Source organism: Mustela nivalis, assembly GCF_964662115.1.
Source record: "Mustela nivalis genome assembly, chromosome: 16".
NCBI lineage: Eukaryota > Metazoa > Chordata > Mammalia > Carnivora > Mustelidae > Mustela > Mustela nivalis.
The window spans coordinates 2,275,190-2,290,773 of NC_139035.1; the positions used below are offsets into that span (position 1 = coordinate 2,275,190).

A 15,584-nucleotide genomic window follows, 5' to 3' on the forward strand; every position below is an offset into this window, starting at 1 on the left:
TGCAATTCTCCTTGGACCGGTTTCAGATATTTACTGCTTTATACAATTTCCCAACTCCATATCCATTCTTTTTTTTTTTAATAATTTAATTTTATTATTTTTTAAAGATTTTATTTATTTATTTGACAGAGATCACAAGTAGGTGGAGAGGCAGGCATAGAGAGAGGAAGGAGGAATCAGGCTCCCTGCCGAGCAGAGAGCCCAATGCGTGGCTCGAACCCAGGACCCTGGGATCATGACCCGAGCCGAAGGCAGCGGCTCAACCCACCAAGCCACCCAGGTGCCCCCCGTATCCATTCTTTTTTTTAAAAAAATTTATTTTTTATTTATTTTCAGTGTAACAGTACTCGTTGTTTTTGTACCACACCCAGTGCTCCATGCAATCCGTGCCCTCTCTAACACCCACCACCTGATTTCCCCAACCTCCCACCCTCCACCACTTAAAACCCCTTAGATTGTTTTTCAGAGTCCAAAGTCTCTCATGATTCACCTCCCCTTCCAATTTCCCCCAACTCCCTTCTCCTAACTCCCCATGTCCTCCATGCTATTTGTTATGCTCCACAAATAAGTGAAACCATATGATAGTTGACTCTCTCTGCTTGACTTATTTCATTCAGCATAATCTCCTCCAGTCCCGTCCATGTTGCTACAAAAGTTGGGTATTCATCCTTTCTGATGGAGGCATAATACTCCATAGTGTATATGGACCATATCTTCCGTATCCATTCGTCCGTTGAAGGGCATCTTGGTTCTTTCCACAGTTTGGCGACCGTGGCCACTGCTGCTATAAACATTGGGGTACAGATGGCCCTTCTTTTCACTACATCTGTGTCTTTGGGGTAAATACCCAGGAGTGCAATGGCAGGGTCATAGGGAAGTTCTATTTTTAATTTCTTGGGGAATCTCCACACTGTTCTCCAAAGAGGCTGCACCAACTTGCATTCCCACCAACAGTGGAAGAGGATTCCCCTTTCTCCACATTCCCTCCAACACATGTTGTTTCCTGTCTTGCTAATTATGGCCATTCTAAGTGGTGTAAGGTGGTATCTCATTGTGGCTTTAATTTGAATCTCCCTGATGGCTAGTGATGATGAACATTTTTTCATGTGTCTGATAGCCATTTGTATGTCTTTATTGGAGAAGTGTCTGTTCATATCTTCTGCCCATTTTTTGATATAATTATCTGTTTTGTGTGTGTTGAGTTTGAGGAGTTCTTTATAGATCCTGGATATCAACCTTTTGTCTGTACTGTCATTTGCAAATATTTTCTCCCATTCCATGAGTTGCCTCTTTGTTTTCTTGACTGTTTCCTTTGCTGTGCAGAAGCTTTTGATTTTGATGAAGTCCCAGAAGTTTATTTTGGCTTTTGTTTCCTTTGCCTTTGGAGACATATCTTGAAAGAAGTTGCTGTGGCTGATATCGAAGAGATTACTGCCTATGTTCTCCTCTAGGATTCTGATGGATTCCTGTCTCAAGTTGAGGTCTTTTATCTATTTTGATTTTATCTTTGTGTACGGTGTATGAGAATGGTCGAGTTTCATTCTTCTACATATAGCTGTCCAGTTTTACCAGCACCATTTATTGAAGAGACTATCTTTTTTCCACTGTATATTTTTTCCTGTTTTGTCGAAGATTATTTGATCATAGAGTTTGAGGGTCCATATCTGGGCTCTCTACTCTGTTCCACTGGTCTATGTGTCTGTTTTTATGCCAGTAGCATGCTGTCTTGGTGATCACAGCTTTGAAGTCCAACACTCTCTCTTCGCAGATGACATGATTCTTTATATGGAAAACCCAAAAGACTCCACCCCCAAACTACTAGAACTCCTACAGCAATTCAGTAACGTGGCAGGATACAAAGTCAATATATAGAAATCAGTGGCTTTCTTATACATTAACAATGAAAATACAGAAAGGGTATTAGAGAATGGATTCTATTTACTATAGCACCAAGAACCATAAGAGGTAAAGGATCTGTACTCGAGGAACTACAGAATACTCATGAAAGAAATTGAAGAAGACACAAAAAGGTGGAAGACCATTCCATGCTCTTGGATCAGTAGAATAAACATTGTTAAAATGTCTATACTGCTTAGAGCAATCTATACTTTTAATGCCATTCCGATCAAAATTCCACCAGTATTCTTCAAAGAGCTGGAGCAAATAATCCAAAAATTTGTATGGAATCAGAAGAGACCCCGAATCGCTAAGGAGATGTTGAAAAACAAAAATAAAACTGGGGGCATCACGTTACCCGATTTCAAGCTTTACTACAAAGCTGTGATCTGTATCCATTCTTAATTAAGAAAGCTGAAGTTGGGCGGGCACATTGCATTAACATCCCCTCTTTATTCTGAGTAAGTACAAGGTAAACAGAAGAGTGGCTGAAAAGGAAAGGTTATTGGAGCCAGATCATGCTGTTTCATGGGTCATGCTAAGGTTTGGATGTGTTTTCACAAACAGCAGGAGAAAATTCTGGAGATTTAAGTAAGGGACTGATTTTCCTAGTCATGGGAGTGGAGGTGTAGATTGTGTAGAACGAAGACATTTTGAGTGAGACCTACTCCAGCCATCCTCAGTCTAATTCTAATTCAACAAGCCAAACACTGCCGTGTGTTCATCGATGCCTGTGTGTTGTGCAAGTGACAGTCTATGTTAGTCCCCCAGTTCTGTCCATAGTCCATCTGCCTTGGAATCATGTGGGAAGCTTCTATAAGATAGAGATTGACAGGTCCTGTCCCCATGAGAATCTATTTCTGTGAAGTGGGCTCAGATATAATCTGTATTTTTTTTATAAGATCTCAAACTGATCCTGATAATTAGCTTTGTTTGAGAATACTGATGGGAAAAGAGGTGTGGAGCTGGGCTAGTCAGAACCCCAGGAAGATAAGGTAGGGAAGGCAAGAGTATGGGTCTATTTCTGGGGAAGAGCTAGATAGTGAAATCCGTTCTCCACATTGATGTCAGTCTTTCTGTAATATAATCTATGTCATGTATAAACTTTCAGTGACTCCCCATCACTGATGGAGTGAATTCCTATCTCCTTGGAAGGACATATAAAACCTTTTGTGATCCATCCCTGCTTTTCCTCTGTAGCTTCAGATTTTCCACATCCCCTGCAGCTGTACTTAACTCTGTCAGTTCCCTAAAGGAGCTATGATTTATAGCTCGTGGCAGTTACAGATATTACTTCCCTAGCATAGAACATCTCTCATTCTTTTTTGTCTGACTCAGACTGCTTAGATGTTGCTGACTCTAGAAAAGCTTCCCACAGCCCCTCAGTGCTGGGCTAGGTGCCCTCACTCTGTGTGACCTTCATACCCTGTGCTTCACCTGTTAGAGCCCTCGTCATGTCATCGTAAGCAAGGCTACTTGACATTTCCCCTCTTTAAGTCTGAGCTCTTTAATGGAACATTTATGGTTGGAGTCTCAGTCATAGGCATAGGCCCTAGTATGGCAGAGACTCAAGCTTTTGTTGGAAGTCTGGAAGGTGATGTTATGTAGAAAGACTCATGAACAGCCTAAGTTTCTGGCATTCAACATGAATCAGAGCAAAGCAGCAGGTAAAAAACAAGGATTTCTGAAGTTGCATGGGCACTGGGATGTGTAAGACTGGTCAAAACGGTGATCAAACAATTCCAGCTCACAAGAACCAGGAAATGCACAGAAACAAGAAGTCAGGGAGTTCAGGGATCAAGCATCTGGAAAGAGATTGTAGCAAGGAAATTGGGTTCTGAGGTGAAATGGTGCCTAATTAGGAAATCCCTTTTTCTAATAGGAGCTGACCTAACGGCATGGCCAACCCAAACCCCATAGTTTCATCAGGTAAGAGGGTAGATTTCATAAGAGAGATATTTTAAATTGTGGGTAGGTCATAGCAAAGCAACTCTTAATCCTCTCCCATTTCCAGCTAGGCAACAAATCCAAAGAGACAAACTAGGCTATAGATGAAGTTAATCCTTCTGTGAATATTGAATATAAGTTGAAATTGCTCACCTGTACTTCCCAGCTGAATTCAGTGCAAACGCGCCTGCAGCTCTAGATGAACTTTGGAGGGCCCCTCAGTTTAGGCAGTGATTCATGAATGGGTGCAGTCTTCACCCACCTCCTTTTCTGAGAGCCTGAGCCGCCGCTCCGAAGCGTCATCACCGGAGCACGCCGAGTCTTCGGGGTCAGCAGTTTTATAGATTCGGGACCGTCATAAAAATAGAAAACAAAATGAATAAGGTCATCCATGTGAAAGATGATCTGCTTTGTATTACGGACACATTTTGGCCTGATCCTGGTTTTTTTTTTTTTTAACTCTCTACCATTTCCTGAAACTGGCCTGCTCTGAGTGATGTATTGGGGAGAAGCCCTGTGTCAGATGTATTCGGCCGCCTGTCATGAATAATTAAAACCAGTTGTGTTATGCTTTCCTTAGTTCCCCTGACTCTTTGATGCTTTGGTGTCCATGCCAGAAAACTACCTCTTATAATCATCAGAGGCCAGTGTTTTTGCAGAGGTCACTGCAAGCTAATTAAGCAAATATGTGAAAAATAGTTTTAAATTATCTCAATTAGTAGAGTGTGTGTATAGACGTATCTAGAGTGGGGTTGAGGAGAGACTTTTAAAATAATAGCTGACTTGCAGAGTTAGTGATTTGGTGACAGAGAACTATGCATATATGGTACCTTTGTAGGTTCATTAAGTTGGCATGGTCTGACCTTTGACAGGCAAATAAACATATAGAAAATGTCCAAGTAGATCATGGTTCTGTAATGGGAAAGACAGATACATAAAGAGTAATGAGTCAGAACGAAAAGGACCACAAGAGAAGTACGGACAAAGAATTAAAGTGATGTAGAAACCAGAATCTCTGGGATTTGAGGGATTCCACACAGAATCCACTCGCCCAACATTTTCTGAAAGCCTCCTGTGTGTCACCCAGGTCTTGAGGGTCTCAGGATATACCACGGAATCAAATCCAAACATCCCTGGCCTTGTGGAGACTGTACTCTACGAGAGCTGGGGGTGCAGTAAATATAAATCAGTCAATTATTTGTTATGTTAGAAAGTGGTAAGTATTGGAGAAAAAAAGGGAAAAATAGAGAAGAGTAAGGGGAATTGAGAGTCATGAAGGAAGGGCTGTCATTTAAAATAGTGGCCCACACTGGATCCTTGGTTAGGTGGCATTTGAGCAAAGGAATGAAGAGGGTAAGGACATTGGCCATGTGCATGTCTGGGGGGGAGGGGGCGACCAGTGCAAATACCCCAGATTTGGAGTATGCTTGGCCTACTTGGAGACTAGCGAGGAGGTCAGAGGAGCTCTGGCATGGTGGATGAAGGAGCAGGTGCAATTCGTGTGAGATTTAGGGATATGGCTGTGGCCAGATCATGTAGGGTCTTGACGATTATGGAAGGGGCTTTTACTCTGACCCAGAAGGGAAAATACTGCAGAGTTTTGAGAAGAGTAGAGACATGACCTTTCCTTGACTTGAGAAAAGTAACAGCGGACGGAAGCAAGGAGACCAGATAGATCAGGAGTTGGTAAACTATGACTCGTGGTCCAAAATCAGCTTGTTGCTTTTGTGTAAATACACTTTTATTGGAGCACAGAGAAGAAAACCAAACAGCTACAGTGATAGCTATAACTAGAGATCAAAGGGCCTGGACTTAGGCAGTGCCCGCAGGAGCAGAGGACATGCAGGGGAGGCGAAATCAACAGGAGCTGGCGCTGACTGGGTGTGGCTGATGAGAGAAAGAAAGGAATCAAGGAAGACTTGAAGATGCCCAGCTACAGTCACTGGGTGGAATATGTTAACTTTTAGAGTTTAGGGAATACATGACAGCAGCTGAGACACCTGGCAGATGACCCACCTTTAATAGACAATCACTCAGCTGAGGCATCATGAGTACACTCTGTTCTGTAATTAAAGATTTCTTTCTCTTATGGAACTCAACATTCCTTAAAGTGGCTTTAAGACTTCTGAGGGGCCAATCATTTTTTTCCCTCTAAACAATTTAGCCACTTTAGATATGGACTCAGGAATCAAGGATGGAATATTAATACAATTAAGTATGAAGGAAGGCTTGTGCCCAATAAGACTTCCTCTCATGCTCCAGTTCCCCTACCCCACACTTCTAGATCTTGGGGCTTGAATGCCCCCATAGCTCAGTGCTCCCCACTGCATCCCAACCGGGGGAGACTCAGGTCTGAAGGGCTTCTATTTGCCAAGAGAGATACAAGGACATGTGCAACCTCTCCTGGCCCAGGGAGGATGGAAGACTGACAAGAAAGGCTTGTCAGGCATTGGGCATCTACGCTTTCTTTCCACAGTGAACCAAGAGCAAGAGGGAAGACGTTGCTTGCTCTGTGAATCCAATCACTTCCGCCAAACTCAACAAGGGAAGTCGCTACCCTTTTCATGAGAAGGAGTAAGATGGTAAAGGTCTCAAGTGCTCCTTCCTTCCTCCCCTACTGATCTCTCCTGGAAGTAGAATGAGAAATCTGTGCCTCTCTATGGAAATCGAGGAACACAGTAAGAAGCATTCCCCTTCCTGCGACAGGACCTGTGTTAGACACACAAAAACTGAAATACAAACTCGGGTGGCTTTCCGCAGTGGCATCGTAGCCAGTGAGGTTTATCCGAGGCGCGATTGTTGCTAATTGAAAATACACGCTCAGGTACAGTAGTCTAGTCCTATGTGGGCCCTAAATGGGAAAGTTGCTTTCTTGTGGACAAAGTGCAGGGCCAGAGCACTAAGGGAAACAGCCCATAGGGAAATAGGCTGGATCACTGGTCCAGCCGGGCGAGAGGGGGAATGTTTAGCACATGGATGCAAGGACGCCTTGTGAGAGTCAAGGGTGAGGCTGTGCCTCAGGATGGGACCAGAGAAAAGGGAGCCCCTGGGAACCCATGAAATAGACCCTCCCCATCTCAAGCCTTGGCTTCTCTCTGAGAATACGCTTCATTTTTCTCTTTTCTTGTGCGTGGCGTTCTCTGTGCCCATGTCTCTGTAACAGAAAGCAGAAAATACAGGCTACCAGGGCTTCCCCGTTTGCCTGCTCCGGATTCAGCCAGAGAGTGGCGGAGGAAGTGACAACTCTCAGCAGAGACAACTCTCAGTGGAGTTGCTCTTCAATCTTCGCTCCTGGGCAAGGGTTACCAGCCGGTCTGGCCTAGGTCAGAGCCTCATTTCTTTCTTTCTTTCTTTTTTTTTATAATTTTTAAATTTTTTATAAACATATAAGGTATTATCAGCCCCAGGGTGCAGGTCTGTGAATTGTCAGGCTTATACACTTCACAGCACTCAACAGAGCACCTACCCTCCCCAATGATCATAACCCGAACCCCCTTTCCCTAACTCCCCTCCCCGCGAAGAGCCTCATTTCTTGTTCACTCAGCTAAGCTGCAGGGCTGTGTGTACCCCACCCTCTCCACCCCCAGCTGTGGGCTCTAGTTGCCACAGCTAAAGGAAGCGAGCTGGGAAGATACTCCAGAACTGTCTTCAGTGTCTGATCAGGAAGTAATCAGAAAATTTTAAATCGTGCAACATGGTTATGTCATGCACTAAAATGCAATTAGGCAGTCTCTTGATAGGAACTCTTTAAAAGAGTGTCTTGGAAATGCAGCCAACACCTGCACTTGGGACCTTAGCAAGAATAAGTAGGCTGCGATTTTCCCGCGCCGCTGGATTAAATGTGTGTACAGAAAGGATACGGGTTAATGTAAGAAGAACAAAAGGATGTCAAGGAAGAATGTCTGGTTCTCACCCCCTCCAGGAATATTTGTCAAGAAGGAAAAAGGAATGTGGCAGACAGGCCCTCTGTGTCTGCCAGATGTTCTCTGACAATACTTCCTGTTAAAACTGAAATTTGAACTCTGAGAGCCAAGCAGTGAAACAGCCAGTGGCCTTGGGAATCCTGTGCATTTGGCCCTTCTGGGTCCTTCTGGGTGTTGCTCTGGGTCAGACCACCATTTCTTGTTAGTCTGTCTCTGGACGATTAGTCCTTTGGCCCTTTCCATGGCCCAAAAGTTACACGAGTAGTTCTTTCTGTCTCCTCCTCACTTTGGCTTCTGGAATTTCCAGAAGGGTAAGAGTAGTAGTAAGCGCTCAGCAAATGCTCGCTGAGTTCTTTACATCTCTGATTTTGTTTAACTTTTTCAACAGGCCTGTGAGATAGATGTTTTACATATTTATATGTAAATTCCATGTTTCATAAGTATAGAAACTGAGCTTTAAAGAGTTTTAAAGGATTCCCAAATATGGGTGGCTGGTTAGAGGACCGAACATAATTAGGAACCCAGGCCTGCTTGATAGCTAAGTCCGTGCTCTTGAGACAATCTGCAGGGATGATCATGTTGTCTAGGAACACGGAAATACTACATTTACACTAGTTACACACTGACCTCATTCCATTCCCAAACGCAGATAGACTCAGGTGCTACCTTCTGTAGGAGCGACACTTGTGCGTTAGCAAATAGAGCTTCCTAAACTTGATATAGTAGTTTCCCCACCTGTGTAATGGCTTTCTCTTTCCACCCTCCAGAAAATCCTTGTCCCACTCACATATAATGTCAGAGGAGTCTTCACACTATTCTTAAGAGGAAGGGTCACTCTGAAGAGCCTGGCCACAGAACCCACTCCCAAGATGATCCCACTGTCCGGGACTCCTGGTTTGGAGAAACAGATCTACAGTGAAAAGGATAACCAGGGTGGCCAGGCCCCAGGCCTTCTACGAGAGGCCATGGGCAACCATTCACTATGTCAAATGATTGTCCAGAAAGAACTGCTGACCCTCTGCTCAGCAAATCCTGGACTTGTCCTTTGCTTTTGGCTCTCCCTCCTTGTTTTCAGGAGATTTATCTTCACTTCTTTGTTTTTACAGTATGTTATTAGATCATTCCTCCAAATCTGCCGTAAGGAGGCATTTAGCAAGCTTCTATTGCATTGTAAGTATTTACAATCTATTTAATAATTTCAGGACATTTCAGAAATTTTCAATGTAGGGGCGCCTGGGTGGCTCAGTCAGTTAAGCATCTGCCTTCGGCTCAGATCATGATCTCAGGGTCCTGGGATTGAGCCCCATGTTAGGCTGCCTGCTCAGCAGGGATTCTGCTTCTCCCTCTGCCTCTGCCCCCCGATTGTGCTCTCTCTCTCTTTATTTTTTTATTTTATTTTTTAAAAGATTTCATTTTATTTATTTGACAGAGAGAGAGACAGCAAGAGAAGGAAGATAAGCAGTGGGAGAGGAAGAAGTAGATTCCCTATGGAGCAGGAAGCCCAATGCAGAGCTTGATCCCAGGACTCTGGGATCACAACCTGAGCTGAAGGCAGATGTTTAATGACTGAATCATCCAGGTACCCCCTCTCTCTATCTCTCTTTAATAAATAAAATATTTTTTTAAAAAGATTTTATTTATTTATTTGACAGAAAGAGAGAGAGAGAGAGATCACAAGTAGGCAGAGAGGCAGATAGAGAGAGAAGGGGAAGCAGGATCCCCGCCAAGCAGGGAGCCTGATGTGGGGCTCGATCCCAGGACCCTGAGATCATGACCTGAGCCGAAGGCAGCGGCTTAACCCACTGAGCCACCCAGGCGCCCCAGTAAAATCTTTTTTAAAAAAGAAATTTTGTCAATATAATTCTTTTATTTTTTTGTTTATTTATATATAGAAAACACATATGGTAATTAAGTTAACCACACAAGTAACTTGCCTTCAGGTTGGTTTTTGGTTGTACGTTGTGTTTCAGTAAACTCTGTAGAAAAGTTTGTCTTATCTTAGTTATAGAGTTTAAAATGTGATGTAGGTTATGAGCCTTTTTTTTCTCTATATGCCCACACACACAAAGAATTTTACAAATCAATTCAAGAGAAGTGTTATAGTAAAAATTATTAGGGTGGTAAGACTATCTCTATTTGACTTTCTTTTCCAAGCTTAAGTTTTATCTCAACAGATTCCTTTATTTTCTAAATCCATGTGTGTTTGAAGAAGGAACTTGTGAGCTTGATTCTTAGAGGTGAAACCAACTTTGGAAAGGTTCCAACCCAACATCTGAGTCGTACTTTTGAGGATAGATCATAATAGCAAGGACTTACTGCTCTTTTCTAAGCATCTCTGTAAATACTTTAGATGTGTTAGTTCACTTAGACTCTCCATGTTCCTAGAAGCTGAGTACGACCTTTATTCCCACTTTGCATAACAGTAAACTGAGGCATAAAGGATACCAGTAACTTAGCTGCAGTTGTGTCTCCGAGCTCTTGGGCACCATACAGTGCTATAGAACAACTGTACCAACATGATCCAAAAGAGGTTACCTCTGCCCCTACCAGTCCTGAGGCCTGTGTGATCTCTGGATCCTTCTGTATTCCCATATTCTGCACCATATAACCCTTTTCTCCTCTTACCATCAAACCCCACAGTCAGATATTCTAGAAATAAATGAGCACAAAGTATAAAATAACAGATTGTTACAGAATTGATCCTTTTTAGACCCTGTTCTTTTATTTTCACTTGAGGAAAAAGAGTCTGACTTTGTTCTCTGGAACCCAAGTGCGTTCCCTTTCTTTACTCCAGGAGACTGTCCTTTGTGTCCTCTGTGGACACCAAGTGTGGACAGAGATGGCAAGTGGTGAAGGAAGGGCTCATTTGCATACCTTCTGCTTGGCAGTGAGAACACAGTAATGGCTTCTCTCAGTGAACGTGCTGTGCCTGGGAAAGGTGAGAAGTTGGGGACAACGGGTCTCAGGGAAGCGATAGTTCATCGGTTACGCTTCACATGGGCCATGCCATTCATTTCTCATCACAGGGATTGCATTTCAGTGGCAGCTAATCTGAGGACAGGGTCTAGACAGAGATTGATGAGAAACCTTAACCCTCCCTGGAATGTGGGTAGATTCTGGGGCTTCCAGGCCCGGCTGCAGAAGAAGCTGTTCAAGGAGCCAGGAGCCCAGATTGCCTGGAGTGGACATTAGAGTCTTGGCTAAGGACGGCTGAGTGCTCTTTACAGAGGCCCTGGTCTGGGGTCTGGTGTGTGATACTCAAGTCAGGTTTAACCCATGATGATAGGAAGAAGGAAGAGGCCAGGCACCTGGGTTGACAAGTTGGCATATTTATGTTTTCATTTCTGAGGGAAATTATGATGGATTTTTTTCTTAAGATTTTTATTTACTTGAGAGAGAGAGCACATAAGCAGGGGCTAAGCCAGGGCCAGTGGCAGAGGGAGAGGGAGACGGAGAAGCAGACTCCCCCCTGAGCAAGGAGCCCGATGTGGGGCTCTGTCTCAGAACCCTGAGATCATGCTCTGAGCAGAAGGCAGACGCCTGACTGACTGAGCCACCCAGGGGCCCCCGATGCATTGCTTTTACTCTGGAAATATGTTGACCATGATCCCTACTTCTAGAGAAATATATATGAGATACGTTCTAATCTTTATTTTTAACTCCTCATTCTTCCAGTAAATAAGAAGGCATTGATTTATTTGTCCAACTGCTCACTCATTCACTAAGCTGATGAGTCCGTTTATTTGTCAGTATTATTTGGCACCTAATGCATGCCAAACATTGTGCTAGGCCCTGGGGATACCATGGGGAGCAAAATAGATTTAAATAACTTTCAATTTGGTCCATGGCAGATGGGAAATGAGCATGGACTCAAATAAACCGTAATCTTTATTGCGATAAATGCCATGAAGCAAACACACAAGAAAGAGAATAGTGGGTGTGGATATCTAATTTATATCTGAAGATCTAGAATAATTTTTGCTGGCTAGTAAATCTGGATTCTTAGGGTTTCCACTGGGGGCGATTTATGAAATGAGGGCTGTGATGAGATGCCCTGGGTGGGGTCCTCATAAATCGCAGGGGCTAAAGGGGGACTTGAAAGGGGAAGAAATGTCCATCTCTTCCGTACCTTCTCGCATACCATCCGTAAGTCTGGTCTGTGCTGTTCACAGTTTTGTTCCCAGCACCTGGCGCAATGGCACGTAGTAGGTGTTCAACAAATGTCTGTTGAATAAATGAATAATTTAAAAGATGACATTCTTTGTTTCTCTGTCTCCAGGGAAGGCATCAGGGCAAAACTGGGAGTAAAGAGGCAGATCAAATTTTGAGAGTTAGATTCAGCTCATAAATCCCACACTGGGACTTTATGTCTTACAGGCTCTATGAACGATCTGCAGACAATACCAGAAAAATGTCCTGAAGGCAGAAGTCAAAGACCAGCAGCAAGGAAAGGGGATCTTCTCATTTGAGGCCCAAAGTTTGGGCTGAGGCAGTGGGTCCCTGCCAGTCCAGACTTTGATGGCATCCGTAGCAGCCTTGGTCTAGGGGGCCACGCCAAGGGGCCGAGACCTACCTCTCAGCCCTCCCATGCTCTCCGGCACTCTTCAGCACCGCCTCTGACAATGAAGTTGAGAACTCTGCAGCTCTGGAAAGACAATGAGTCAGGTTAGAGCAGGTGAAGGGAGAGAGAGAGAAGAGGAAACACTGAATAAAATGCCCTTTCCCCTTTCCGTCCTCAATAGCAAGCTTCTGGGATACAAATAGTTGGTTTCAGTTTAACTGTGATTGCCTCATCGCTAGCGCCAGGTTTCATACTGAAGCCAGTCGAGTAATTGCACCGGCTCTGGAATGGCCTCCTCCTGGGACAGGGAACGATGACACTTGCCTTGTCTTCAGTTGAAAAGTGGTTGCCCCTTCGCTTCAGAAGGCACAAGTCTCCCCTCTCCTCCCTCACCCTCTGTGTTCCCATTAACCATACACCGCCCCGTGTGACTACTTGATCAGGGACTTGGGAAGTAGGTTGATTGTTGTCGCTGTACCTCGACTGGTACTTTCAGTTAAATAACGGCAACCCAAGCTCTACCCTATTCCACTTTCGCCTTCTAACTTTGGGAAGATCCAAAGGACGCTCACCTCTGTAAGGTCTGCGGCCTGGCTCTTGCATGTTTGCCGCTCCCGCACTTACCAGGCGCACCCTCGCCCCTGGGCCTTTGCATTCGCCCTTTCCTCTGCTGTGCGTGGCTTAACTTTCAGTTCCCTCAGGTCTCTGCTGTAATGCCACTCTATTAAAGAAAGCACTTCTCCGTTTCCTCTCCCTTCTCCCTTCCTCCTCACTTCCTGAAATGTTCTCCAAAACGCTGTCAGCATCTGACATCCTGTCAGCAACACATCGTGCAGATATCTGTTTATCTCTCCTCTAAATTGTAGGTTCTGGAAGGCATTGCCTTTGCCTTTTTATTGTCATATTCCCAGCATTTAGTCGAGCGTTGTCACATGGTAGATGCTCTAATAAATATTTATTGAATGAATAATACAGTGCAAATACAACCAGCCATCAGGGTGGTGAGGAAAACAAAACAAAACAAAATGAAACCCCAAAACCTCACCTGTGACAACAAAGATGTTAGCCCTGAGACGGAACACGTTTCCCATTTGTTTACTTGCGTTTTATTTCCTGATGATCAGGCGTCTTGGCAAATGCCTTTATTCTCACAATTCTAAAGCCCAGTTCGCCTCCCTCTATTTCCACATATACTCCCAAACCCTGAAAGCCTTCCCTGTTTTTACAATGCCAGGAAGGACTGACATAACAATACATCTGGCGACCCACTTACAAGCCACACTTAAGAGCAACCCTCTGCTGCAGGGACTGTTTTACATGGACCACCCTGTATGTTGCATTAGATTGTGCCTTTCTGCCAATAAGCTCAGAAGTGTTTCATAAACAAAAAGATGATGTGGGGGAAAAGGGTTCTCTCTCTCTTTTTTTCTTCTAACTCACATGGAGAATTTTACTGTAGAAGTCTCCTGCTCAGCTGCACCATGACAAAGCAATTCAGCCCAGAGAGATGATTCTTTTGGTTCAGCATCTGTTATGATATGTTGATACTGAAGAGCAGGCTTCAGGGGTTTTTTGGGGGTGGGTGGGGGCACTAAAGAAGACGAGAATCCATAGGAACAATCGTTCTAGACAACAGAACGGATCCCCGAAGCTTTACTTGTTGCTTCCTAAAGGGTTTATGCTGGGTCCCTGAAAGGAACCTCAAGTTCAAGAGGGAAAAGGCAAGGCAAGCTAATTTATGGTTGTTCCAAGAATGCAGTTGCTGGATATATCCTGACAGGGGGTTCTGTTGTGCTTTGAAGAATAATGTGAAAATCCAAGCTCAGAATGAGCTTCTGTAATATGAAAATCAAAACTCCACCCCAAACCTTTGCCTGCATCTGAAGCCAAGTCCTTTTAGATGTGCAGGAGGGAACTGTTTACTTTGTATGGAAAATCACTTCTTTTTATTAGCAAGTTCCAGGGTTTCCTGATGATCGGAAGGGCTGTTGCCTCTTGGAGGGCGGTCCTGGGGCATTCTTGGCATAAGCAGGGGCCGGAAAGACTGGAAATCTTATTTTGTAACATTTTCTGCCTGGTTTTTAAAGTCAAAGAAGAAAAATGGTTCTGATAAGTTCAGCAATACCTTTGTATCTGACTTGACTACTTGTCCTGAGCTGATCTGGAGAGGTTAAAAACCGAATCAAACTAAAACAAACAATAGAAACAAACCTCCAAACCAACATATCATGAACAACTTTCCCTGCCCTCTGCAAGCACGTCTGCCCCGGGAGACTTGGTGGAGTGAGGGATGGTGAGGGGCTCAGGCATTTTTTTTTTTTTTAAGATTTTATTTATTTGAGAGAGAGAGCAGGAGAGAGAGAGAGACCGCACAAGCAGGGTGAGGGGTAGACAGAGAAGCAGACTCTCCACTGAGCAGGGATCCTGCTGGGCAGCTCTATTCCAGGAAGCCGGGATCATGACCTGAGCCAAAGGCAGACACTTAACCCACTGACCCAGAAGCCCCCTCAACAGTCTTCAGACACATTTTCAGTTCCCTCTTTTTCTTGCTATTACCTTCCCGCTTTGGCCTTCCTGACATTGTCAGTCGCTCACCTCTAAGCAGACTGCCCAGATTTCTTCTCATCTTCCCAGATCCTACCGAGAGACTTTCTTGAGCAGGTGTGCCTTAAACATTCCAGTTCACAACGATCTCCCCATCTCTCAACTATGAAGATTTTCCAGGCTCCCAAATCCTCCACTGCTAGAATCAGGTATTTCCGCCCCCCGTCCCTTTATCTCTACAATTAAGTCAAAGGAACTCTTCCCAGCAACCTTCTAACTCTCCTAAGCCACAGATCACCTCTGGATTCTTTACCAGGAGCCCAGAGTCTTGAATTTCAGGAGCTTATGGGCTCCTTGCCTCAACCAAGGAGCAGCCCCCAGTGGTTCTGCCGGCTCCCTCTGCCCTTGATGCCTTCTAACCGACATGTCCTCCTTTTCTGTTCTTTACCATCCATTCACTGACATCAGATCCACTGTTGGCTCATGTTTCGTAGCCTCGAGCCCTCCCAGTGCCAATGTGGTCCACTTGTTGAGTGATCCTGTTAGTCACCTCTGGTTCACTTCAAAATGTGCACGCCCTCACCTCAGCCTTCCAGATGGCCTCGCGGTACTATTGTAATTACATTCTCTGTCTGCAGCGGCAGAACGAAACACATGCTGTGAAAGTGGCTGCGTTTTAAGCTGCTTCCCAAGGCAGACTTTAATAAAACATG

The 15,584-nt window shown here is 44.4% G+C and overlaps 2 long non-coding RNA genes across 2 annotated transcripts in view; one reads left to right on the forward strand and one right to left on the reverse strand.

Moving 5' to 3' along the window:
* Nucleotides 1–15,584, forward strand: part of LOC309849862 — a 92,437-nt gene that overhangs the window by 42,360 nt on the left and 34,493 nt on the right. The window lies entirely within an intron of this gene.
* On the reverse strand, nt 11,637–15,281 carry LOC309849849. Its single transcript, XR_014303946.1, has 4 exons — nt 14,923–15,281; nt 14,202–14,401; nt 12,340–12,411; nt 11,637–11,990 (listed from the first exon to the last, which is right to left on the reverse strand). It is a non-coding gene; the product is annotated as an uncharacterized lncRNA (long non-coding RNA).